The sequence below is a fragment of the Bacillus rossius genome, chromosome 13, assembly GCF_032445375.1.
Source record: "Bacillus rossius redtenbacheri isolate Brsri chromosome 13, Brsri_v3, whole genome shotgun sequence".
Lineage (NCBI taxonomy): Eukaryota > Metazoa > Arthropoda > Insecta > Phasmatodea > Bacillidae > Bacillus > Bacillus rossius.
In genome coordinates, this window is record NC_086340.1 from 45,404,384 (window position 1) to 45,429,888 (window position 25,505).

Consider the following 25,505-nt stretch of genomic DNA (forward strand, 5'->3'; position numbering starts at 1 on the left):
GAAAAAACAAAGAAAAATGGACTAACAGAAAAACCCCCCACAAATGATGACAGCACAAAATGCTGTCATCATTTGTGGTTTTTTTTTCGTTTCTCTTTTCGTTTTTTGTTTTTTGGAAAACTATTGTTTTTGTTTCGTCTTTTCGTTTTGCTGTGTTTTTTGTCTCGTTTCAACTGTTGTGTTGAATTTTTTTTTTGGGTTCGGAATTTTTATGCTGTCATCATTTGTGGGGGTTTTTTCGTTCTGTTAGTCCATTTTTCTTTGTTTTTTCCTTGTTTGTTGACCATGTTCCTGTTGTGGAATATTGTGTGGCGTTAAATCCTGACAACAGCAATTTTTGCTTAATTTGTGTTTTTGTCATTTGTGTTTTTTTGTAGTTTTCTTCTGCAGACATACATGTGCTAAGCAATGGCGTATGTCCAAAAGCCTACATCAAGTGATACAATTTTCAGCTTACAAGGAAAAAAATACTTAAAATTGTCTATTTTCTGGAGTATTCGTTTGGAATGTCAGAGTATTCTCATTATACTGACCTTCAGTGTAGCACAATTACTCACCTTAATACTTGTTAAGGTGGGTTTACGATTGAAAATTAAGAATTAAGAATTAAGACTTAGTCGTGTACTTACCATATGACTCTATGTAAACTAGTGGAATGGTTTATGATTGTCGTGTGTGAATTTTGACGGGTCGTGTGCGAACCATATGATGACTTAAGACTTAACAGAAATGGTTATATTTTATATTTTTCGTTAAGACTTAAGGGAAGCGACCAATCACAACAAACCGGAAACTTTTAACCGGAAGTTTGTGTTATTAATGGACCGAGCGAGGCAGTATTTTGGGTTAGAATTCGTATATTTGTCATTTGTAATCATCATCCATTTCGAAAAATAGATATCCCATTCGTCAATAACCTAATTCAAACCTGCTTCTCCGTTTTGAACAATGGCCGACCATGTGTTTTGTGCTGTGATTGGTTAGAATTAACGACTTCTATGTCAATCATAAACTGGAAAATGTAGTTTTGACTTAATCGTGTGCTCCATGTTAAGTTATAATTCTTAAGGAAATCAATCGTAAAACCAGCTTTACGGTCACATATTTCCACATCTGTGCGGAAACGAAACCATTGAACTGTTAAATCATAGACTGAAGAACCACTTAAATGGGACTGAAATAAACAGACGCCATCTTAGATACAAGATGATATAACAATTTTTTATCGAATATCATTTGAAATTATCCTTCACTGAGGCCAATACCACACTAATAAACTTTCTGAGACTTTAAAATAGTGTCTATGAACATCACTACAATTGGAGTTATTCCTAAAAATAAATTCAATACTAAACGTCAATTACTCCACAAGGAAAAATATCTATAGCAGATAGTCATTTTTTACTCCAGGCATTCCGTAAAATTATGTACTATGTTTTAATGAAGCCACGTGTGCAACGTTATACTGTTAAATAATTTGTAGATGTGGACTGAAAACTGTTGAAACGTTTTGAAAAAGGTTTTGGCTGTGTTTTGCTTGTTGTGGAAACCTCTAACTTAGGTACATTTGTAACGGCTGCAAAATCATTTAAATTTTTAACCGTATAGGTATTTGTGTATTTTGGTGATTGCATTGAAGTTCGTCGTTTATATTCGTCAACCTACCTCACACTCTGTGTACCCCCTCCCCTTCCCCGCCCCTTGGTAGGCAAGCAGTGCATATGGCATCGTGCCAAGGGACTAGGCGACACCTGTGAAGGGTAAGAATAGTATCGTTTGTATAGCAGCTTACTTTACATTGGAGCGCACGAGAAATTCTTTTTTACTGTGGAGATGTTGCCTTGGTTATATTCTTACTAAGCTTATATATATAGGCAAAAATTACATTTTTCTTGTAGAGTTGAATAATTATTTTGACATGCATATGCGAGTAGACTTATTTACATGGCGTAAGACAAATACATTAATATTTTATGTGTCCATAGACTTAATCATTGTAGATTCTAAGAATTTATGTCAAGTATTTGAGTAATTATATATTTTTCACTGATTCCACCGTGTAATTAAGTCGTGTCTTTTGTCCCGTGATTTTTTACGATATACATTCTCATTTTCATTTATTTATCATTTCATATTAACTTTGATGGCCTTTTTTTTTAAATTCTAGTTTTAGAAATGACGATGATCTATATTTTAAAATTAGACTTTGCTTATTTACTCGACTTTATTATATCACTCAAACCGAACCAAATGCTTCCTCAATCCTCACCAACATCAAAGACACCCCGTGTTCACATGTTAAATACATTAAGGGGATGTTTCATATTCCTTGTTATGAGTAAATATGAAGATCATACGGACGGTAATGTAGAATGGATCATCTAAAATACACAAAGAGTTTGAATGTTGAACATTTGTGAATAAAATTGGTGCTTAAAAGCAATTCATGCAAGTTGTAAACATGTTCACTTACATTTAGTATACGTAAATACTCTAAATCGCATAGAGAAATTATCAAATCATCAATTTCCAAATTAAAAGTACCTATCGAAAATTCGATTATTATTTACAAGCATTACTAAGCATAAAAAGGAAAATCAATTGAACAAAGTCAGTGCTTAAATGTTAGGTTAATATGACCTGTTAATCGCTACAAATGCTGGGAATTAGGTACTAAATATATGAATGTAATATAATTGTGTATCGAATATGGTGATGAACCTTATATTGGGGTGGGTAAAGTTTTGAGAAACAACATTTATGAGAAAAATTGATTTTTCAGGGTAGCCAAGTTAGTATACCACGCGAGGCTATAGAACAATTCTTCGCACACAGCAGTTAGGCATTCCTCTATGAGTACTTAAGCCATTTGCTGCAAAAATTAAAGGTATTGTTAGGAATGGAAGAAGTAAAATTTAAAGTATAGATTTTTTTCAGTAAACATTTTAGCTGTCCGTTTACGACATTTGGAGCTAGTAGTTTCGTGAAAATGAAACCGAAGTCAATGAGCGAAAATGTGACACAATGTGTAGCAACATACATCGGTATATAGTCACTTTCATAAACATTAGAGGGCACACCAAACGATTGGTATGCCAAATGAAACTTTATGATAGTGAAACCACCCTAAAAAATATTTGGTCATCTAAAATAGTATTAGTAAAAAGTTACCTCCAGTTTTAATATACCTGAGAAAACTAGTATTACAATACTTATTATAATAGATATTCTCCTAATATATTCATAATAGGCTTAATAGATCCGCGGTAGCGCTCGCTCGATAGCTTCAAAGGACGTAGTACATATCTTTCCATTGGGATATTTTTTACTTATTTAATAACATACCTAATAATATAATTTTAAGTACAAAAAATGTTGAACCACTCAATAACGTAAAGGTTTGTTTGTATGAAGGATTTAAAGACTCATTTCAGTCGTTTAGGCAAAAACAAATTAAAGAAAAAATACTTAGTGTTAATAAATGTGTTTTAAATGGCATGGCCAAGACTTGTCTACAGACGTCAGTCTCCCTTCCTCAATCCTGCCACACGCACTGTTTAACCAGCATGGCCAAGACCTGTCTACAGACGTGTTTCCCTCCCTCCTGCCACACGCACTGTTTAACCAGCATGGCCAAGACCTGTCTACAGACGTCAGTCTCCCTTCCTCCCTCCTGCCACACGCACTGTTTAACCAGCATGGATGGCCAAGACCTGTCTACAGACGTGTCTCCCTCCCTCCCTCCTGCCACACGCACTGTTTAACCAGCATGGCCAAGACCTGTCTACAGACGCGTCCCCCTGCCTCATGCCACACGCACTGTTTAACCAGCATAGCCAAAACCTGTCTACAGACGTCTGTCTCTCTCCCTCCTGCCCACATGCACTGTTTACCAGCAAAGCCAAGACCTGACTACAGACGTCTGCCTCTCTCACTCCTGCCAACAAGCACTGTTTAACCAGCATAGCAAAAACCTGTCTACAAACGTCTGTCTCCCTCCATCCTGCCAAATACACTGTTTAACCAGCATGGATGGCCAAGACCTGTCTACAGACGTGTCTCCCTCCCTCCTGCCACACGCACTGTTTAACCAGCATGGCCAAGACCTGTCTACAGACGTGTCTCCCTCCCTCCTGCCACACGCACTGTTTAACCAGCATGGCCAAGACCTGTCTACAGACGTGTCTCCCTCCCTCCCTCCTGCCACACGCACTGTTTAACCAGCATGGCCAAGACCTGTCTACAGACGTGTCTCCCTGCCTCCTGCCGAACGCACTGTTTAACCAGCATGGCCAAGACCTGTCTACAGACGTGTCTTCCTCCCTCCTGCCACACGCACTGTTTAACCAGCATGGCAAATACCTGTCTACAAACGTGTCTCCCTCCCTCCTGCCACACGCACTGTTTAACCAGCATGGCCAAGACCAGTCTACAGATGTCTGTCTCCTTTCTGCCCCCACACACTGTTTAATCAGCATGACAAAGATCTGTATACAGACGTGTCACCCTCCCTCCTGCCACACGCACACTGTTTAACCAGCATGGCCAAGACCTGTCTACAGACGTGTCTCCCTCCCTCCTGCCACACGCACTGTTTAACCAGCATGGCCAAGACCTGTCTCCAGACGTGTCTCTCTCCCTCCTGCCACACGCACTGTTTAACCAGCATGGCCAAGACCTGTCTACAGTCGTGTCTCCCTGCCTCATGCCACACGCACTGTTTAACCAGCATGGCCAAGACCTGTCTACAGACGTGTCTCCCTCACTCCTGCCACACGCACTATTTACCCACAAGGCCAAGACCTGTCTACAGACGTGTCTCCCTCCCTCCTGCCACACGCATAGTTTAACCAGCATGGCCAAGACCTGTCTACAGACGTGTCTTCCTCCCTCCTGCCACACGCACTGTTTAACCAGCATGGCCAAGACCTGTCTCCAGACGTGTCTCCCTCCCTCCTGCCACACGCACTGTTTAACCAGCATGGCCAAGACCTGTCTACAGACGTGTCTCCCTCCCTCCTGCCACACGCACTGTTTAACCAGCATGGCCAAGACCTGTCTCCAGACGTGTCTCCCTCCCTCCTGCCACACGCACTGTTTAACCAGCATGGCCAAGACCTGTCTACAGACGTGTCTTCCTCCCTCCTGCCACACGCACTGTTTAACCAGCATGGCAAATACCTGTCTACAAACGTGTCTCCCTCCCTCCTGCTACACGCACTGGTTAACCAGCATGGCCAAGACCTGTCTACAGACGTGTCTCCCTCCCTCCTGCCACACGCACAGTTTAACCAGCATGACCCAGACCTGTCTACAGACGTGTCTCCCTGCCTCCTGCAACACGCACTGTTTAACCAGCATGGCCAAGACCTGTCTACAGACGTGTCTCTCTCCCTCCTGCCACACGCACTGTTTAACCAGCAATGCCAAGAACTGTCTACAAACATCTGTCTCCCTCCCTCCTGCCCACACCCACTGTTTAACAAGCATGGTCAAGCCCTGTCTACAGACGTCTGTCTCTCTCCCTCCTGCCAACACGCACTGTTTAACCAGCATGGCCAAGACCTGTCTCCAGACGTGTTTCTCTCCCTCATGCCACACGCACTGTTTAACCAGCATGGCCAAGACCTGTCTAGAGACGTGTCTCCCTGCCTCCTGCCACACGCACTGTTTAACCAGCATGGCCAAGACATGTCTACAGACGTGTCTCCCTCCCTCTGCCATACGCATAGTTTAACCAGCATGGCCAAGACCAGTCTACAGACGTGTCTTCCTCCCTCCTGCCACACGCACAGTTTAACCAGCATGACCCAGACCTGTCTACAGACATGTCTTTTTCCTCCAGTCTACACGTACTATTTAACCATTATGGCCAAGAATTGTTTACAGACGTGTCTCTCTCCCTCCTGCCACACGCACTGTTTTTTCCAGCAATGCCAAGAACTGTCTACAAACATCTGTCTCCCTCCCTCCTGCCCACACCTAATGTTTAACAAGCATGGTCAAGCCCTGTCTACAGACGTCTGTCTCTCTCCCTCCTGCCACACGCACTATTTAACCAACATGGCCAAGACCTGACTACAGACGTGTCTCCCTCCCTACTGCCACACGCACTGTTTAACCAGCATGGCCAAGACCTGTCTCAAGACGTGTCTCCCTCCCTCCTGCCACACGCACTGTTTAACCAACATGGCCAAGACCTGTCTACAGACGTGACTCCCTGCCTCCTGCCACACGCACTGTTTAACCAGCATGGACAAGACCTGTTTACAGGCGTGTCTCCCTCCCTCCTGCCACTTGCACAGTTTAACCAGCATGGCCAAGACCTGTTTACAGACGTGTCTCCCTCCCTCCTGCCAACACGCACTATTTAACTAACATGGCCAAGACCTGTCTACAGACGTGTGTCTCTGCCTCCTGCCACACGCACTGTTTAACCAGCATGGCCAAGACCTGTCTACAGACGTGTCTCCCTCCCTCCTGCCACACCCAATGTTTAACAAGCATGGTCAAGCCCTGTCTACAGACGTCTGTCTCTCTCCCTCCTGCCAACACGCACTGTTTAACCAGCAAGGCAAAAATCAGACGTGTCTTTCTCCCTCCTGCCCACATGCACTGTTTAACCAGCATGACCCAGACCTGTCTACAGACGTGTCTCCCTGCGTCCTGCCAAACGTACTGTTTAACCAGCATGGCCAAGATCTTTCTACAAACGTCTGTCTTCCTCCCTCCTGCCACATGCACAGTTAAACCAGCATGGCCAAGACCTGTTTACAGACTTGTCTCCCTCCCTCATGCCAACACGCACTATTTAACCAACATGGCCAAGACCTGACTACAGACGTGTCTCCCTCCCTCCTGCCACACACACTGTTTAACCAGCATGGCCAAGACCTGTCTCAAGACGCGTCTCCCTCCCTCCTGCTACACGCACTGTTTAACCAACATGGCCAAGACCTGTCTACAGACGTGTCTCCCTGCCTCCTGCCACACGCACTGTTTAACCAGCATGGCCGAGACCTTTCTACAAACGTCTGTCTTCCTCCCTCCTGCCACATGCACAGTTTAACCAGCATGGCCAAGACCTGTTTACAGACTTGTCTCCCTGCCTCCTGCCACACGCACTGTTTAACCAACATGGCCAAGACCTGACTACAGACGTGTCTCCCTCCCTACTGCCACACGCACTGTTTAACCAGCATGGCCAAGACCTGTCTCCAGACGTGTCTCCCTCCCTCCTGCCACACGCACTGTTTAACCAGCATGGCCAAGACCTGTCTCAAGACGTGTCTCCCTCCCTCCTGCCACACGCACTGTTTAACCAGCATGGCCAATACCTGTCTACAGACGTGTCTCCCTCCCTCCTGCCACACGCACTGTTTAACCAGCATGGCCAATACCTGTCTACAGACGTGTCTCCCTCCCTCCTGCCACACGCACTGTTTAACCAGCATGGCCAATACCTGTCTACAGACGTGTCTCCCTGCCTCCTGCCACACGCACTGTTTAACCAGCATGGCCAATACCTGTCTACAGACGTGTCTCCCTGCCTCCTGCCACACGCACTGTTAAACCAGCATGGCCAAGACCTGTCTCAAGACGTGTCTCCCTCCCTCCTGCCACACGCACTGTTTAACCAGCATGGCCAATACCTGTCTACAGACGTGTCTCCCTCCCTCCTGCCACACGCACTGTTTAACCAGCATGGCCAAGACCTTTCTTCAAACGTCTGTCTTCCTCCCTCCTGCCACATGCACAGATTAACCAGCATGGCCAAGACCTGTTTACAGACTTGTCTCCCTGCCTCCTGCCACACGCACTGTTTAACCAACATGGCCAAGACCTGACTACAGACGTGTCTCCCTCCCTACTGCCACACGCACTGTTTAACCAGCATGGCCAAGACCTGTCTCCAGACGTGTCTCCCTCCCTCCTGCCACACGCACTGTTTAACCAGCATGGCCAAGACCTGTCTCAAGACGTGTCTCCCTCCCTCCTGCCACACGCACTGTTTAACCAACATGGCCAAGACCTGTCTACAGACGTGACTCCCTGCCTCCTGCCACACGCACTGTTTAACCAGCATGGCCAAGACCTGTTTACAGGCGTGTCTCCCTCCCTCCTGCCACATGCACAGTTTAACCAGCATGGCCAAGACCTGTTTACAGACGTGTCTCCCTCCCTCCTGCCAACACGAACTATTTAACTAACATGGCCAAGACCTGTCTACAGACGTGTGTCTCTGCCTCCTGCCACACGCACTGTTTAACCAGCATGGCCAAGACCTGTCTACAGACGTGTCTCCCTCCCTCCTGCCACACCCAATGTTTAACAAGCATGGTCAAGCCCTGTCTACAGACGTCTGTCTCTCTCCCTCCTGCCAACACGTACTGTTTAACCAGCAAGGCAAAAATCAGACGTGTCTTTCTCCCTCCTGCCAACATGCACTGTTTAACCAGCATGACCCAGACCTGTCTACAGACGTGTCTCCCTGCGTCCTGCCAAACGCACTGTTTAACCAGCATGGCCAAGACCTTTCTACAAACGTCTGTCTTCCTCCATCCTGCCACATGCACAGTTTAACCAGCATGGCTAAGACCTGTTTACAGACTTGTCTCCCTCCCTCCTGCCAACACGCACTATTTAACCAACATGGCCAAGACCTGACTACAGACGTGTCTCCCTCGCTCCTGCCACACGCACTGTTTAACCAGCATGGCCAAGACCTGTCTCAAGACGTGTCTCCCTCCCTCCTGCCACACGCACTGTTTAACCAACATGGCCAAGTCCTGTCTACAGACATGTCTTCCTGCCTCCTGCCACACGCACTGTTTAACCAGCATGGCCAAGACCTGTTTACAGACGTGTCTCCCTCCCTCCTGCCACATGCACTGTTTAACCAGCATGGCCAAGACCTGTTTACAGACGTGTCTCCCTCCCTCCTGCCAACACGAACTATTTAACTAACATGGCCAAGACCTGTCTACAGACGTGTGTCTCTGCCTCCTGCCACACGCACTGTTTAACCAGCATGGCCAAGACCTGTCTACAGACGTGTCTCCCTCCCTCCTGCCACACCCAATGTTTAACAAGCATGGTCAAGCCCTGTCTACAGACGTCTGTCTCTCTCCCTCCTGCCAACACGTACTGTTTAACCAGCAAGGCAAAAATCAGACGTGTCTTTCTCCCTCCTGCCAACATGCACTGTTTAACCAGCATGACCCAGACCTGTCTACAGACGTGTCTCCCTGCGTCCTGCCAAACGCACTGTTTAACCAGCATGGCCAAGACCTTTCTACAAACGTCTGTCTTCCTCCATCCTGCCACATGCACAGTTTAACCAGCATGGCTAAGACCTGTTTACAGACTTGTCTCCCTCCCTCCTGCCAACACGCACTATTTAACCAACATGGCCAAGACCTGACTACAGACGTGTCTCCCTCGCTCCTGCCACACGCACTGTTTAACCAGCATGGCCAATACCTGTCTACAGACGTGTCTCCCTCCCTCCTGCCACACGCACTGTTTAACCAGCATGGCCAAGACCTGTCTCAAGACGTGTCTCCCTCCCTCCTGCCACACGCACTGTTTAAACAACATGGCCAAGACCTGTCTACAAACGTGTCTCCCTGCTTCCTGCCACACGCACTGTTTAACCAGCATGGCCAAGATGTGTCTACAGACGTGTCTCACTCCTGCCACACGCATAGTTTAACCAGCATGGCCAAGACCTGTCTACAGACGTGTCTTCCTCCCTCCTGCCACACGCACAGTTTAACCAGCATGACCCAGACCTGTCTACAGACGTGTCTTTTTCCTCCAGTCCACACGTACTGTTTAACCATTATGGCCAAGAATTGTTTACAGACGTGTCTCTCTCCCTCCTGCCACACGCACTGTTTAACCAGCAATGCCAAGAACTTTCTACAAACATCTGTTTCCCTCCCTCCTGCCCACACCCACTGTTTAACCAGCATGGCCAAGCCCTGTCTACAGACGTCTGTTTCCCTCCCTCCTGCTAACACGCACTGTTTAACCAGCAAGGGAAAAATCAGACGTTTCTTTCTCCCTCCTGCCCACATGCACTGTTTAACCAGCATGACCCAGACCTGTCTACAGACGTGTCTACCTGCGTCCTGCCAAACGCACTGTTTAACCAGCATGGCCAAGAATTGTCTACAGACGTGTCTCCCTCCTTCCTGCCACACGCACTGTTTAACCAGCATGGCAAGACCTGTCTACAGACGTGTCTCCCTCCCTCCTGCCACACGCACTGTTTAACCAACATGGCCAAGACCTGTCTACAGACGTGTCTCCCTCCCTCCTGCCACATGCACTGTTTAACCAGCATGGCCAAGACCTATCTACAGACGTGTCTCCCTCCCTCCTGCCACACGCACTGTTTAACCAACATGGCCAAGACCTGTTTACAGATGTGGCTCCCTCCCTCCTGCCACACGCACTGTTTAACCCGCATGGCCAAGACCTATCTACAGACGTATCTCCCTCCCTCCTGCCACACGCACTGTTTAACCAGCATGGCCTAGACCAATCTACAGACGTGTCTCCCTCCCTCCTGCCACACGCACAGTTTAAACAACATGGCCAAGATCTATCTACAGACGTGTCTCCCTCCCTCCTGCCACACGCAATGTTTAACCAACATGTCCAAGACCTGTCTACAGACGTGTCTCCCTCCCTTCTGCCACACGCACTGTTTACCAACATGGCCCAGACCTATCTACAGACTGACTCCCTCCCTCCTGCCACACGCACTGTTTAACCAGCATGGCCAAGACCTGTCTACAGACGTGTTTCCCTTTTCCTGCCACACGCACTGTTTAACCAGCATGGCCAAGACCTATCTACAGACGTGTCTCCCTCCCTCCTGCCACACGCACTGTTTAACCAACATGGCCAAGACCTGTCTACAGACGTGTCTCCCTCCCTCCTGCCACACGCACTGTTTAACCAGCATGACCCACACCTGCCTACAGACGTGTATTTTTCCTCCAGTCCACACGTACTATTTAACCATTATGGCCAAGAATTGTTTACAGACGTGTCTCTCTCTCTCTCCTGCCACACGCACTGTTTAACCAGCATGGCCAAGACCTGTCTACAGATGTGTCTCACTCCCTCCTGCCACACGCACTGTTTAACCAGCATGGCCAAGACCTGTCTATAGACGTGTCTCCCTTCCTTCTGCCACACGCACTGTTTAACCAGCATGGCCAAGACCTGTCTACAGACGTGTCTCCCTCCCTCCTGGCACACATACTGTTTAACCAGCATGGCCAACACCTGTCTACAGACGTGTCTCCCTCCCTCCTGCCACAAGCACAATGTTTAACCAGCATGGCCAACACCTGTTTACAGACGTGTCTCCCTCCCTCCTGCCACAGGCACTGTTTAACCAGCATGGCCAAGACTTGTCTCCAGACGTGTCTCCCTCCCTCCTGCCACACGCACTGTTTAACCAGCATGGCCAAGACCTGTCTACAGACGTGTCTCCCTCCTGCCACACGCACTGTTTAACCAGCATGGCCAAGACCTGTCTACAGACGTGTCTCCCTGCCTCCTGCCACACGCACTGTTTAACCAGCATGGCCAAGACCTGTCTCCACACGTGTCTCCCTCCCTCCTGCCACACGCACTGTTTAACCAGCATGGCCAAGACCTGTCTACAGACGTGTCTCCCTCCCTCCTGCCACATGCACTGTTTAACCAGCATGGCCAAGACCTGTCTATAGACGTGTCTACCTCCTTCCTGCCACACGCACTGTTTAACCAGCATGGCCAAGACCTGTCTCCAGATGTGTCTCTCTCCCTCCTGCCACACGCACTGTTTAACCAGCATGGCCAAAAACTGTTTACAGACGTGTCTCCCTCCCTCCTGCCACACGCACTGTTTAACCAGCATGGCCAAGACCTGTCTACAGACGTGTCTCCCTGCCTCCTGCCGAACGCACTGTTTAACCAGCATGGCCAAGACCTGTCTACAGACGTGTCTCCCTCCCTCCCTCCTGCCACACGCACTGTTTAACCAGCATGGCCATGACCTGTCTACAGATGTCTGTCTCCTTCCTGTCCCCACACACTGTTTAATCAGCATGAAAAAGATCTCTATACAGACGTGTCTCCCTCCCTCCTGCCACACGCACTGTTTAACCAGCATGGCCAAGACCTGTCTCCAGACGTGTCTCCCTCCCTTCTGCCACACGCACTGTTTAACCAGCATGGCCAAGACCTGTCTCCAGACGTGTCTCTCTCCCTCCTGCCACACGCACTGTTTAAACAGCATGGCCAAGACTTGTCTACAGTCGTGTCTCCCTGCCTCCTGCCACACGCACTGTTTAACCAGCATATCCAAGACCTGTCTACAGACGTGTCTCCCTCCCTCCTGCCACACGCACAGTTAAACCAGCATGGCCAAGACCTGTCTACAGACGTGTCTCCCTCCCTCCTGCCACACCCACTGTTTAACCAGCATGGCCAAGACCTGTCTACAGACGTGTCTCTCTCCCTCCTGCCACACCCACTGTTTAACCAGCAATGCCAAGAACTGTCTACAAACATCTGTCTCCCTCCCTCCTGCCCACACCCACTGTTTAACAAGCATGGTCAAGCCCTGTCTACAGACGTCTGTCTCTCTCCCTCCTGCCAACACGCACTGTTTAACCAGCATGGCCAAGACCTATCTCCAGACGTGTCTCTCTCCCTCATGCCACACACACTGTTTAACCAGCATGGCCAAGACCTGTCTACAGACGTGTCTCCCTGCCTCCTGCCACACGCACTGTTTAACCAGCATGGCCAAGACCTGTCTACAGACGTGTCTCCCTCCCTCCTGCCACACGCATAGTTTAACCAGCATGGCCAAGACCTGTCTACAGACGTGTCTTTCTCTCTCCTGCCACACGCACAATTAAACCAGCATGACTTGACCTGTCTACAGACGTGTTTTTTCCTCCAGTCTACAGGTACTATTTAACCATTGTGGCCAAGAATTGTTTACAGACGTGTCTCTCTCCCTCCTGCCACACGCACCGTTTAACCAGCAATGCCAAGAACTGTCTACAAACATCTGTCTCCCTACCTCCTGCCCACACCCACTGTTTAACAAGCATGGTCAAGCCCTGTCTACAGACGTCTGTCTCTCTTCCTCCTGCCAACACGCACTGTTTAACCAGCAAGGCAAAAATCAGACGTGTCTTTCTCCCTCCTGCCCACATGCACTGTTTAACCAGCATGACCCAGACCTGTCTACAGACGTGTCTTCCTTCCTCCTGCCACACGCACTGTTTAACCAGCATGGCCAAGACCTTTCTACAAACGTCTGTCTTCCTCCATCCTGCCACACGCACTGTTTAACCAGCATGGCCAAGACCTGTCTACAGACATCTGTCTCTCTCCCTCTTGCCCACAAGCACTATTTAACCAACATGGCTAAGACCTGTCTACAGACGTGTCTCTCTCCCTCCTGCCACATGCACAGTTTAACCAGCATGGCCAAGACCTGTTTACAGACGTGTCTCCCTCCCTCCTGCCAACACGCACTATTTAACCAACATGGCCAAGACCTGTCTACAGACGTGTCTTCCTGCCTCCTGCCACACGCACTGTTTAACCAGCATGGCCAAGACCTTTCTACAAACGTCTGTCTTCCTCCATCCTGCCACACGCACTGTTTAACCAGCATGGCCAAGACCTGTCTACAGACGTCTGTCTCTCTCCCTCTTGCCCACATGCACTATTTAACCAACATAGCTAAGACCTGTCTACAGACGTGTCTCTCTCCCTCCTGCCACATGCACAGTTTAACCAGCATGGCCAAGACCTGTTTACAGACGTGTCTCCCTCCCTCCTGCCAACACGCACTATTTAACCAACATGGCGAAGAACTGACTACAGACGTGTCTCCCTCCCTCCTGCCACACGCACTGTTAAACCAGCATGGCCAAGACCTGTCTCAAGACGTGTCTCCCTTTGCCACACGCACTGTTTAAACAACATGGCCAAGACCTGTCTACAGACGTGTCTCCCTGCCTCCTGCCACACGCACTGTTTAACCAGCATGGCCGAGACCTGTTTACAGACGTGTCTCCCTCCCTCCTGCCAACACACATTATTTAACCAACATGGCTAAGACCTGTTTACAGACGTGTGTCTCTGCCTCCTGCCACACGCATTGTTTAACCAGCATGGCCAAGGCCTGTCTACAGACGTGTCTCCCTCCCTCCTGCCACACGCACTGTTTAACCAGCATGTCCAAGACATGTTTACAGACGTGTCTCCCTCCCTCCTGCCAACACACATTATTTAACCAACATGGCTAAGAACTGTTTACAGACGTGTGTCTCTGCCTCCTGCCACACGCATTGTTTAACCAGCATGGCCAAGACCTGTCTACAGACGTGTCTCCCTCCCTCCTGCCACACGCACTGTTTAACCAGCATGGCCAAGGCCTGTCTCCAGACGTGGCTCTCTCCCTCCTGCCACACACACTGTTTAACCAGCATGGCCAAGACCTTTCTACAGTTGTTTCTCCCTGCCTCCTGCCACACGCACTGATTAACCAGCATGGCCAAGACCTGTCTACAGACGTGTCTCCCTCCGTCCTGCCACACGCATAGTTTAACCAGCATTGCCAAGACCTGTCTACAGACGTGTCTTCCTCCCTCCTGCCACACGCACAGTTTAACCAGCATGACCCAGACCTGTCTACAAACGTGTCTTTTTTCTCCAGTCCACACGTACTATTTAACCATTATGGCCAAGATTTGTTTACTGACGTGTCTCTCTCCCTCCTGCCACACGCACTGTTTAACCAGCAATGCCAAGAACTTTCTACAAACATCTGTTTCCCTCCCTCCTGCCCACACCCACTGTTTAACCAGCATGGCCAAGCCCTGTCTACAGACGTCTGTTTCTCTCCCTCCTGCCAACACGCACTGTTTAACCAGGAAGGGAAAAATCAGACGTGTCTGTCTCCCTCCTGCCACATGCACTGTTTAACCAGCATGACCCAGACCTTTCTACAGACGTGTCTCCCTGCCTCCTGCCACACGCACTGTTTAACCAACATGGACAAGACCTGTCTACAAATGTGTCTCCCTCCCTCCTGCCACACACAGTGTTTAACCTGCATGGCCAAGACCTATCTACAGACGTGTCTTCTTCCCTCCTGCCACACGCACTGTTTAACCAGCATGGCCAAGACCTATCTACAGCCGTGTCTCCCTCCCTCCTGCCACACGAACAGTTTAACCAACATGGCCAAGACCTGTCTACAGACGTGTCTCCCTCCCTCCTGCCACACGCACTGTTTAAACAGCATGGCCAAGACCTGTCTACAGACGTGTCTCCCTCCCTCCTGCCACACGCACTGTTTAACCAGCATGGCCAACACCTGTCTACAGACGTGTCTCCCTCCCTCCTGCCACACGCACTGTTTAACCAGCATGGCCAACACCTGTTTACAGACGTGTCTCCCTCCCTCCTGCCACACGCACTGTTTAACCAGCATGGCCAAGACCTGTCTACAGACGTGTCTCCCTCCCTCCTGCCACACGCACTGTTTAACCAGCATGGCCAAGACCTGTCTACAGACGTGTCTCCCTCCCTCCTGCCACACGCACTGTTTAACCAGCATGGCCAAGACCTGTCTACAGACGTGTCTCCCTCCTGCCACACGCACTGTTTAACTGGCATGGCCAAGACCTGTCTACAGACGTGTCTCCCTCCCTCCTGCCACACGCACTGTTTAACCAGCATTGCCAAGACCTGTCTACAGACGTGTCTCCCTGCCTCCTGCCACACGCACTGTTTAACCAGCATGGCCAAGACCTGTCTACAGACGTGTCTCCCTCCCTCCTGCCACACGCACTGTTTAACCAGCATGGCCAAGACCTGACTACAGATGTGTCTCCCTCCCTCCTGCCACACGCACTGTTTAACCAGCATGGCCAGGACCTGTCTCCAGATGTGTCTCCCTCCCTCCTGCCACACGCACTGTTTAACCAGCATGACCAACACCTGATTACAGACGTGTCTCCCTCCCTCCTGCCACACGCACTGTTTAACCAGCATGGCCAGGACCTGTCTCCAGATGTGTCTCCCTCCCTCCTGCCACACGCACTGTTTAACCAGCATGACCAACACCTGATTACAGACGTGTCTCCCTCCCTCCTGCCACACGCACTGTTTAACCAGCATTGCCAAGACCTGTCTACAGACGTGTCTCCCTGCCTCCTGCTACACGCACTGTTTAACCAGCATGGCCAAGACCTGTCCACAGACGTGTCTCCCTCCCTCCTGCCACACGCACTGTTTAACCAGCATGGCCAAGACCTGACTACAGACGTGTCTCCCTCCCTCCTGCCACACGCACTGTTTAACCAGCATGGCCAGGACCTGTCTCCAGATGTGTCTCCCTCCCTCCTGCCACACGCACTGTTTAACCAGCATGGCCAAGACCTGTCTCCAGATGTGTCTCCCTCCCTCCTGCCACACGCACTGTTTAACCAGCATGACCAACACCTGATTACAGACGTGTCTCCCTCCCTCCTGCCACACGCACTGTTTAACCAGCATGGCCAGGACCTGTCTCCAGATGTGTCTCCCTCCCTCCTGCCACACGCACTGTTTAACCAGCATGGCCAACACCTGATTACAGACGTGTCTCCCTCCCTCGTGCCACACGCACTGTTTAACCAGCATGACCCAGACCTGTCTACAGACGTGTCTCCCTCCCTCCTGCCACACGCACTGTTTAACCAGCATGGCCAAGACCTGTCTACAGACGTGTCTCCCTCCCTCCTGCCTCACGCACTGTTTAACCAGCATGTCCAAGACCTGTCTACAGACGTGTCTCCCTCCCTCCTGCCACACGCACAGTTTAACCAGCATGACCCAGACCTTTCTACAGACGTGTCTCCCTCCCTCCTGCCACACGCACTGTTTAACCAGCATGACCCAGACCTGTCTACAGACGTGTCTCCCTCCCTCCTGCCACACGCACTGTTTAACCAGCATGGCCAAGACCTGTCTACAGACGTGTCTCCCTCCCTCCTTCCACACGCACTGTTTAACCAGCATGGCCAAGACCTGTCTCCAGATGTGTCTCCCTCCCTCCTGCCACACGCACTGTTTAACCAGCATGACACAGACCTGTCTACAGACGTGTCTCCCTCCCTCCTGCCACACGCACTGTTTAACCAGCATGGCCAAGACCTGTCTCCAGATGTGTCTCCCTCCCTCCTGCCACACGCACTGTTTAACCAGCATGACCAACACCTGATTACAGATGTGTCTCCCTCCCTCCTGCCACACGCACTGTTTAACCAGCATGGCCAGGACCTGTCTCCAGATGTGTCTTCCTCCCTCCTGCCACACGCACTGTTTAACCAGCATGGCCAACACCTGTTTACAGACGTATCTCCCTCCCTCCTGCCACACGCACTGTTTAACTAGCATTGCCAAGACCTGTCTACAGACGTGTCTCCCTCCCTCCTTCCACACGCACTGTTTAACCAGCATGGCCAAGACCTGTCTACAGACGTGTCTCCCTCCCTCCTGCCACACGCACTGTTTAACCAGCATGGCCAAGACCTGTCTCCAGACGTGTCTCCCTCCCTCCTGCCACACGCACTGTTTAACCAGCATGACCAACACCTGATTACAGACGTGTCTCCCTCCCTCCTGCCACACGCACTGTTTAACCAGCATGGCCAGGACCTGTCTCCAGATGTGTCTCCCTCCCTCCTGCCACACGCACTGTTTAACCAGCATGGCCACGACCTGTCTACAGATGTCTGTCTCTCTCCCTCCTGCCCACACGCACTGTTTAACCAGCATGGCCAAGACCTGTCTACGTCTGTCTGTCTTCTTTCTGCCCCCACACACTGTTTAATCAGCATGACAAAGATCTGTATACAGACGTGTGTCTCTCCCTCCTGCCCACATGCACTTTTTAACCAGCATGGCCACGACCTGTCTACAGATGTTTGTCTCTCTCCCTCCTGCCTACATGCACTGTTTAACCAGCATGGCCAAGACCTGTCTACAGACGTCTGTCTCCTTCCTGCCCCCACGCACTGTTTAATCAGCATGACAAAGATCTGTGTACAGCCGTGTCTCCCTCCCTCCTGCCCACACCTAATGTTTAACAAGCATGGCCAAGACCTTTCTACTGATGTCTGTCTCTCTCCCTCCTGCCACACGCACTGTTTAACCAGCATGGCTAAGACCTGTCTACAGACGTGTCTCCCTCCCTCCTGCCACACGCACTGTTTAACCAGCATGGCCAATACCTGTCTACAGACGTGTCTCCCTCCCTCCTGCCACACGCACTGTTTAACCAGCATGGCCAAGACCTGTCTACAGACGTGTCTCCCTCCCTCCTGCCACACGCACTGTTTAACCAGCATGGCCAAGACCTGTCTCCAGACGTGTCTCCCTCCCTCCTGCCACACGCACTGTTTAACCAGCATGGCCAAGACCTGTCTACAGACGTGTCTCCCTCCCTCCTGCCACACGCACTGTTTAACCAGCATGGCCAAGACCTGTCTACAGACGTGTCTCCCTCCCTCCTGCCACACGCACTGTTTAACCAGCATGGCCAAGACCTGTCTCCAGACGTGTCTCCTTCCCTCCTGCCACACGCACTGTTTAACCAGCATGGCCAAGACCTGTCTCCAGACGTGTCTCCTTCCCTCCTGCCACACGCACTGTTTAACCAGCATGGCCAAGACCTGTCTACAGACGTGTCTCCCTCCCTTCTGCCACACGCACTGTTTAACCAGCATGGCCAAGACCTGTCTCCAGACGTGTCTCCTTCCCTCCTGCCACACGCACTGTTTAACCAGCATGGCCAAGGCCTGTCTCCAGACGTGTCTCCCTCCCTCCTGCCACACGCACTGTTTAACCAGCATGGCCAAGACCTGTCTACAGACGTGTCTCCCTCCCTCCTGCCACACGCACTGTTTAACCAGCATGGCCAAGACCTGTCTACAAATGTGTCTCCCTCCCTCCTGCCACACGCACTGTTTAACCAGCATGGCCAACACCTGTTTACAGACGTGTCTCCCTCCCTCCTGCCACACGCACTGTTTAACCAGCATGGCCAAGACCTGTCTCCAGACGTGTCTCCCTCCCTCCTGCCACACGCACTGTTTAACCAGCATGGCCAAGACCTGTCTACAGACGTGTCTCCCTCCCTCCTGCCACACGCACTGTTTAACCAGCATGGCCAAGACCTGTCTACAGACGTGTCTCCCTCCCTCCTGCCACACGCACTGTTTAACCAGCATGGCCAAGACCTGTCTACAGACGTGTCTCCTTCCCTCCTGCCACACGCACTGTTTAACCAGCATGGCCAACACCTGTTTACAGACGTGTCTCCCTCCTGCCACACGCACTGTTTAACCAGCATGGCCAAGACCTGTCTCCAGACGTGTCTCCTTCCCTCCTGCCACACGCACTGTTTAACCAGCATGGCCAAGACCTGTCTCCAGACGTGTCTCCCTCCCTCCTGCCACACGCACTGTTTAACCAGCATGGCCAAGACCTGTCTACAGACGTGTCTCCCTCCCTCCTGCCACACGCACTGTTTAACCAGCATGGCCAAGACCTGTCTACAAATGTGTCTCCCTCCCTCCTGCCACACGCACTGTTTAACCAGCATGGCCAAGACCTGTCTACAGACGTGTCTCCCTCCCTCCTGCCACACGCACTGTTTAACCAGCATGGCCAAGACCTGTCTCCAGACGTGTCTCCCTCCCTCCTGCCACACGCACTGTTTAACCAGCATGGCCAAGACCTGTCTACAGACGTGTCTCCCTCCCTCCTGCCACACGCACTGTTTAACCAGCATGGCCAAGACCTGTCTACAGACGTGTCTCCCTCCCTCCTGCCACACGCACTGTTTAACCAGCATGGCCAAGACCTGTCTCCAGACGTGTCTCCTTCCCTCCTGCCACACGCACTGTTTAACCAGCATGGCCAACACCTGTTTACAGACGTGTCTCCCTCCTGCCACACGCACTGTTTAACCAGCATGGCCAACACCTGTTTACAGACTTGTCTCCTTCCTGCCACACGCACTGTTTAACCAGCATGGCCAAGACCTGTCTACAGACGTGTCTCCCTCCCTCCTGCCACACGCACTGTTTAACCAGCATGGCCAAGACCTGTCTCCAGACGTGTCTCCCTCCCTCCTGCCCACACCTAATGTTTAACAAGCATGGCCAAGACCTGTCTACTGACGTCTGTCTCTCTCCCTCCTGCTTACACGCATTGTTTAACCAGCATCGCCAAGACCTTGTTTACATTGTACTCTATAGTAGTTCAAGTACAATAACGTAATCAATTTTATTTTAAGAATGTAACAATACTTGCATCCTAAATGAGAATCCATGTAATGCTTGCTGCCCAAGCGCTGACCTCCGTGGACCAAATGTCCAGTGCCAAAGTGCAGATATGTTCAGTGTTACTCGACACAGCCCACAAATCAGCGGTTAAACTTCTTTCCCACGTCAGACAGCTCTATTTATGCTTCCGAACATCTCCTTATGGGTTCTTTTCAAACCAGAGTGTCTTTTAAAGATATATGTCATGGAATTTCAGCAATTCTTGCTGTGCTTCTAAACAATTTAAGGATCTTCACTGAATATACAAAGCAGCTTTTCATGGAAGAACCTGTCTTTCGCGTCTTCCCATGCATCATTGTTGCCTTTGAGGGCTTTGAAACAAATTTAAAAAAAAAATGTAACAATGGTATTTTGCATAGCCATCAAACCGCTGTCTTCATCGCATGTTCATCTACTACTGTCAAATTATTATCTTTAAAATTTAAAATTTAGAAAATTTGTTGGTTTAAAATGGGGCGTGGGAAATTTGTCATGTAACTAACTGTTGGGGGAAAAAATGGGGTGTGGCTGTGTCATGGACACGGCCGTGTGTTGTACGTGAATACTTGTACGTAATAGGTAATATTTTCTATACAAAATATAAAATACCTTATTTTATGTGAGTTATCATGCTTGAACTCTTAGAAGTCCTCCGGGTTTCCATGTTTTGTTTATTATAGCAACTATTTCTCATTTCTCAGTTTTTAAAATTTTAACAATATACATATTCACTGTAACCATTTTACACTAATGTTTTAGATAGGCAATCGATAGATTCTGACGAGAGCTGACGATTGAAACTTGAACCTCGTGGTTTCTCCGAGTCAAAAGTTACGCTAAATGGAAATCTCGAAACGCAGCGAAATGACCTCAAAATGGCGGCGCTTCCCCCTCCACCGCGCGCGATGCGTCACAGTCCTCACTTAGCGTAACGAATTCTTTGATCCTTTAGCTATCCATTGGTGTAATTAAATTTTGGTTGGAGATGACAGATATTTGGCCGCAACACAAAACTGTATTCCCCGATTTTGTTATCATTCGTTTTTTTAAAATTGCCTCCCTCTATGGCAGCAGTTTTAAAGACGTGTTCACGTCAAAAGCTATTCTCAGGATCTTCTTCTCGCGACGGGCCGACGCTAGGCGGTTGCCCACGCGCCGAGACGCCCAGACGCCTGGACGCCATATTTAGCCCGCGACCCGGGGCCCGCATTGGCGGGCGTCCACGCGCCAGTGCTGCCAGCCCCGCCCGGCGAGAATTCCCGAGTCTTGTCCCGAAATGTCCCGTTCAACTGCGAAGTGTGCCACAGCTCGTAATGTGCGTAAAGACTTACTAGCAGCGAATGTTTTTATAGCGAGAAAAAAATATTTTACCCCACCCCTTCGATGTAAGAACATATATTTTATAGGTATAACCAATTTTAATATGTAAAAAAAAATTATTTCGCATACTTACGTAACAAAATATTATACTGTTGGTTAAAAAAAAAAGTTTTGTTTGGTCAACAAAGTATTTATTATATCATGCTTTTTTCTTTATGGAAAAAAAATATATACGGCAAATAAATCTATTTCTCAATGTAAGATTTTTATAAAATAATTAACACATACGGCGGTCACCGATGAGAATGTGTCGTTCTCTCGCGTTTTTCACATGTGCCTGTATTTCGTTCTCATTCAGAACGCTTATGAAATAACAACCGATACTGTTGCAGAGCTGTTGCCTGACAAATATCTGTAATAAGCCGAAAATATCTCGTCTATATCGTGTTTAGTGTTATATCTCCACGATAAGAAACAATAGGAGATTCTTCGACATAAATATAAGTAAAATACAAAATTGCTCTGCCACGTACATCATTATGTTTGTCTGGGGATTATTGGTGTTTTGATTAATGCAGGTTCCTCCAAGTAGTCCGTGGTGCGGCCTCTTCGCATCCCCCCTGAGTGGAGGACTGGAGGTGTGGAGGACTGGAGGTGCGGAGGACTGGAGGTGTGGAGGTGTGGAGGTGTGGATGAGTGGAGGACTGGAGGTGTGGAGGAGTGGAGGAGGAGTGTAGTGGAGGTGTGGAGGAGTGGAGGTATGGAGGTGCGGAGGAATGGAGGAGGCGTGGAGGAGTGGAGTGGAAGAATGGAGGTGTGGAGTGGAGGAGGGAGTGGAGAAGTGATTGGAGGTGTGGAGGAATGGAGGAGGTGTGGAGGAGTGGAGTGGAGTGAAGGAGGTGCTCCGAGCACGCGGCAGCCTGCGCGGTCCAACACCACTCACCTCTGACACAGACAGTAGAGCCCAAGTATCGCCTCCCTACACACTCTGCACCGCACGGAGTCTCGAGGGTCGCGCCAGAACTGACTCCCCGAAGCGACCTGCCCTCCCCTGCCCCCTCCTCCATCCCTCCCCTCCCGCACGTGGTCCCCTCCCACGTGACCCTGCCAGGGAGAGGGGGGAGGGGTCGGGTGTCGGTCTGGCCTTTGCCTTCCTCGTTGGTCTAGTTTCCCGCTGAAACTATCCGCATCAGCGAGGGAAATAAAGCATCCGATTGCTATCAGCATGTGATTCAAATTTCTAGTTAATACCTTTTAGATTACAATTGAGTTTTCATGATTTCTTACCTTAAAAGCTTTCCAAAAAAGAATAATTGTCTCGTGTAATGACGCGACTTAAGCCAGAATTCGATCACCATCTTTTCTAAAACTAACTCGAATATAATTGCTATAGTATAGGAAAGAATATAATATTTTGTTAAGATTGCTAATTAGAAAAAAACAACTGCTGAAATTTAAGTTTGAGGTTGGTTTAAAAACATTGTTAAAAAAAATATTTTTTTTACAATTCTCCGGAGGATAACTATTACACACCTCCCAGGCCACTGATAAGACCCCTCTCCAAAATATTTGGGGCCATACAAAGGGAAAAGGGAAGGGGAATCTTGGGGTCCGGACCCCTACCCCCCTTTCCGGGATTCAAAAGAAATAAACTTGCTAATAAAACAGAGATTTTATATAACATCAGTCAATGCTAAGTAAGGTTTGTGCCATTGCACATTTGTAGTAATGCGCATGCTCACTTTATCTATTTTATAGTTATTGTTTTTATTTTATTTTGTATAGCAAACTGGGAGCCATAATTTTTTTTTATTCTTGAATTTGTGAATCATCTTGTAACCAACAATTTCAGCATAATTTATATCTATAAAAGCACAGGTTTCTGTGTTAAAAATTGTTATATTAGTTTTACAACAAAATAATTTTACTTCTGTCCATAATGAATGTTGATTTGGGAAATCGCACTATAGTGTAACTCTATTTGTTTTACATGTGCAGTCTTTCATGTCTCAACTCTATGGTCTTCTTCAGTTGCACAAAATAATACGTCTTTCTTTTTGAAGCATGTCGGCCATGATGTAACTGTTCCTTAGCTTCGGCCGTTTCTTAATCTCTTGACATCAATGTCTTAATTAATTCTCCGTACACCGCAAGTGGTGAGTAAAATCGCATATTCCTTCAAGAATATGTGGAAATGATATTTTGTTCAATTATCTTATTTTGTAAAACATTTATGTACAGTGTGTGTGCGGAAGGCGTGGGTGGCCATGGGCGCGATTACTTCGTGACACACAACTTCTTCGTCACCTGAGTCATGGTGCTCCTCAGTGCCTGATGCAGCTCGTCTAATCAGGAAAGATCTTCTTTGTTACTTTCTGCATGCAGAAGAGCAACCATGAGCCACCACATATCAAAAGATAAAATTTTAACCTAACATTTTCGGCATTGTTTTGGACTAATAATAAATTTTTTTTTACTTAACCTATGTAATTTTTAACCTATGTAATTTTTAACCTATGTAATTCTTAACATCAAAATCAATGTGCTTAACTTAAATATCTAAATGGGCCCCTTATCTTAACATTTATTTGTACTATAAGTATGACTGTATACTCATCAATTGATATTAAACTTGTTATTGTTATTATTTAAAGTAAAAGAATTTAAAGAAAAGAAAATATAAGGAACAGAGAAACGATATTGCTGTATTCATTTAACTAAAACCACTGTTTGTATTAATTTTGACTATTATATATATTTAACTATTTTATCCTGTAATATGGCCTACCCAGTCGGCTCAAGGTTCTCATGATTTTCTACACGCCTAACAAGGCACCATTGAGCCCGTTCCCCATGCTTTCACTGCTGGCCTCTGTACCTCCTTGGTATTTGGCCAGGTTGAGGTGAAGAGGGCGGCAGAGCTTGGTAGCAGAGCGTGGTTCTGGTGTTTTGTTGGTCGTGTTCACGTGTGTAGATGTTTGTCTTGCATGTGTCCACCCTCAGATGTGTATGGCTTGGTTGTGGCAATAGTTATTTACTGTTTGTATTGTGGTAGTTCTGTTATTTGTTATTTTCATTATGTCCTCTTCAATCATCCCTGAGTTCCTCATAAAGGATGAATTGATCTTTGAGTGTCAATTGCGTGGCATTTCATGTGAAAACGCCACAGTGGCACATTTGCGTAAAACATTGCGTTTGGCTCTTCAGAACAGCACTCCAGTTAATCATGACCTTTTGATAACAGTAAACCCTAATGAGGAGTATAAAACCTGCACGAGTAAGATACTAGTTTTACAGGAGTTGGTTACAAACTTAGATGATGAGAATTTTGCCGTAACGCTCCCTCGTGTCAGAAATCGTTTGAATCACTTGAGTACACGTATTAAGTGTTTGCTTGATGTTCACACACCTAAACTGTCTGAGTTACAAGTTGCCTCACTTGAAAATATGATGGAGGAGATTCAGAATTTAGTTGAGACTGTTGGTAACGCTGAATCTCAGTTCTCGTTAGTGCGTGATGTAACACCTATCACATCCTTGACAAATATTTGTGAACAGTTGAGCAGGGTGACATTGCCCACTTCCACTGTCCCGAATCCACTTATTTCGTCAGTTCCTGGTCCGTCCAAGGTAGACTTTGATCCTGTCGGCAACGTTTGTAGCCCTATGTCCATTCCTAACCTAACTAACCCAGCCTATACCACATCCACTCATTCCACGAGTCGGAACCCTCATGTTGTATTTAGTACATCAGCAAGCTCGACACACAATCCT

General features: G+C 48.5%; 1 protein-coding gene across 1 annotated transcript in view; it reads right to left on the reverse strand.

Annotated features, from left to right (window-relative positions):
* The window catches only part of LOC134538509 (uncharacterized), a 41,649-nt gene extending 18,900 nt beyond the window's left edge, over positions 1 to 22,749 (reverse strand). Inside the window, exon 1 of the mRNA XM_063379894.1 lies at positions 22,675 to 22,749. The gene's annotated coding sequence lies outside the window, so the exon portion shown is untranslated. The remainder of the gene's footprint in view (positions 1 to 22,674) is intronic.
* Between the last annotated feature and the right edge of the window lie 2,756 nt (positions 22,750 to 25,505).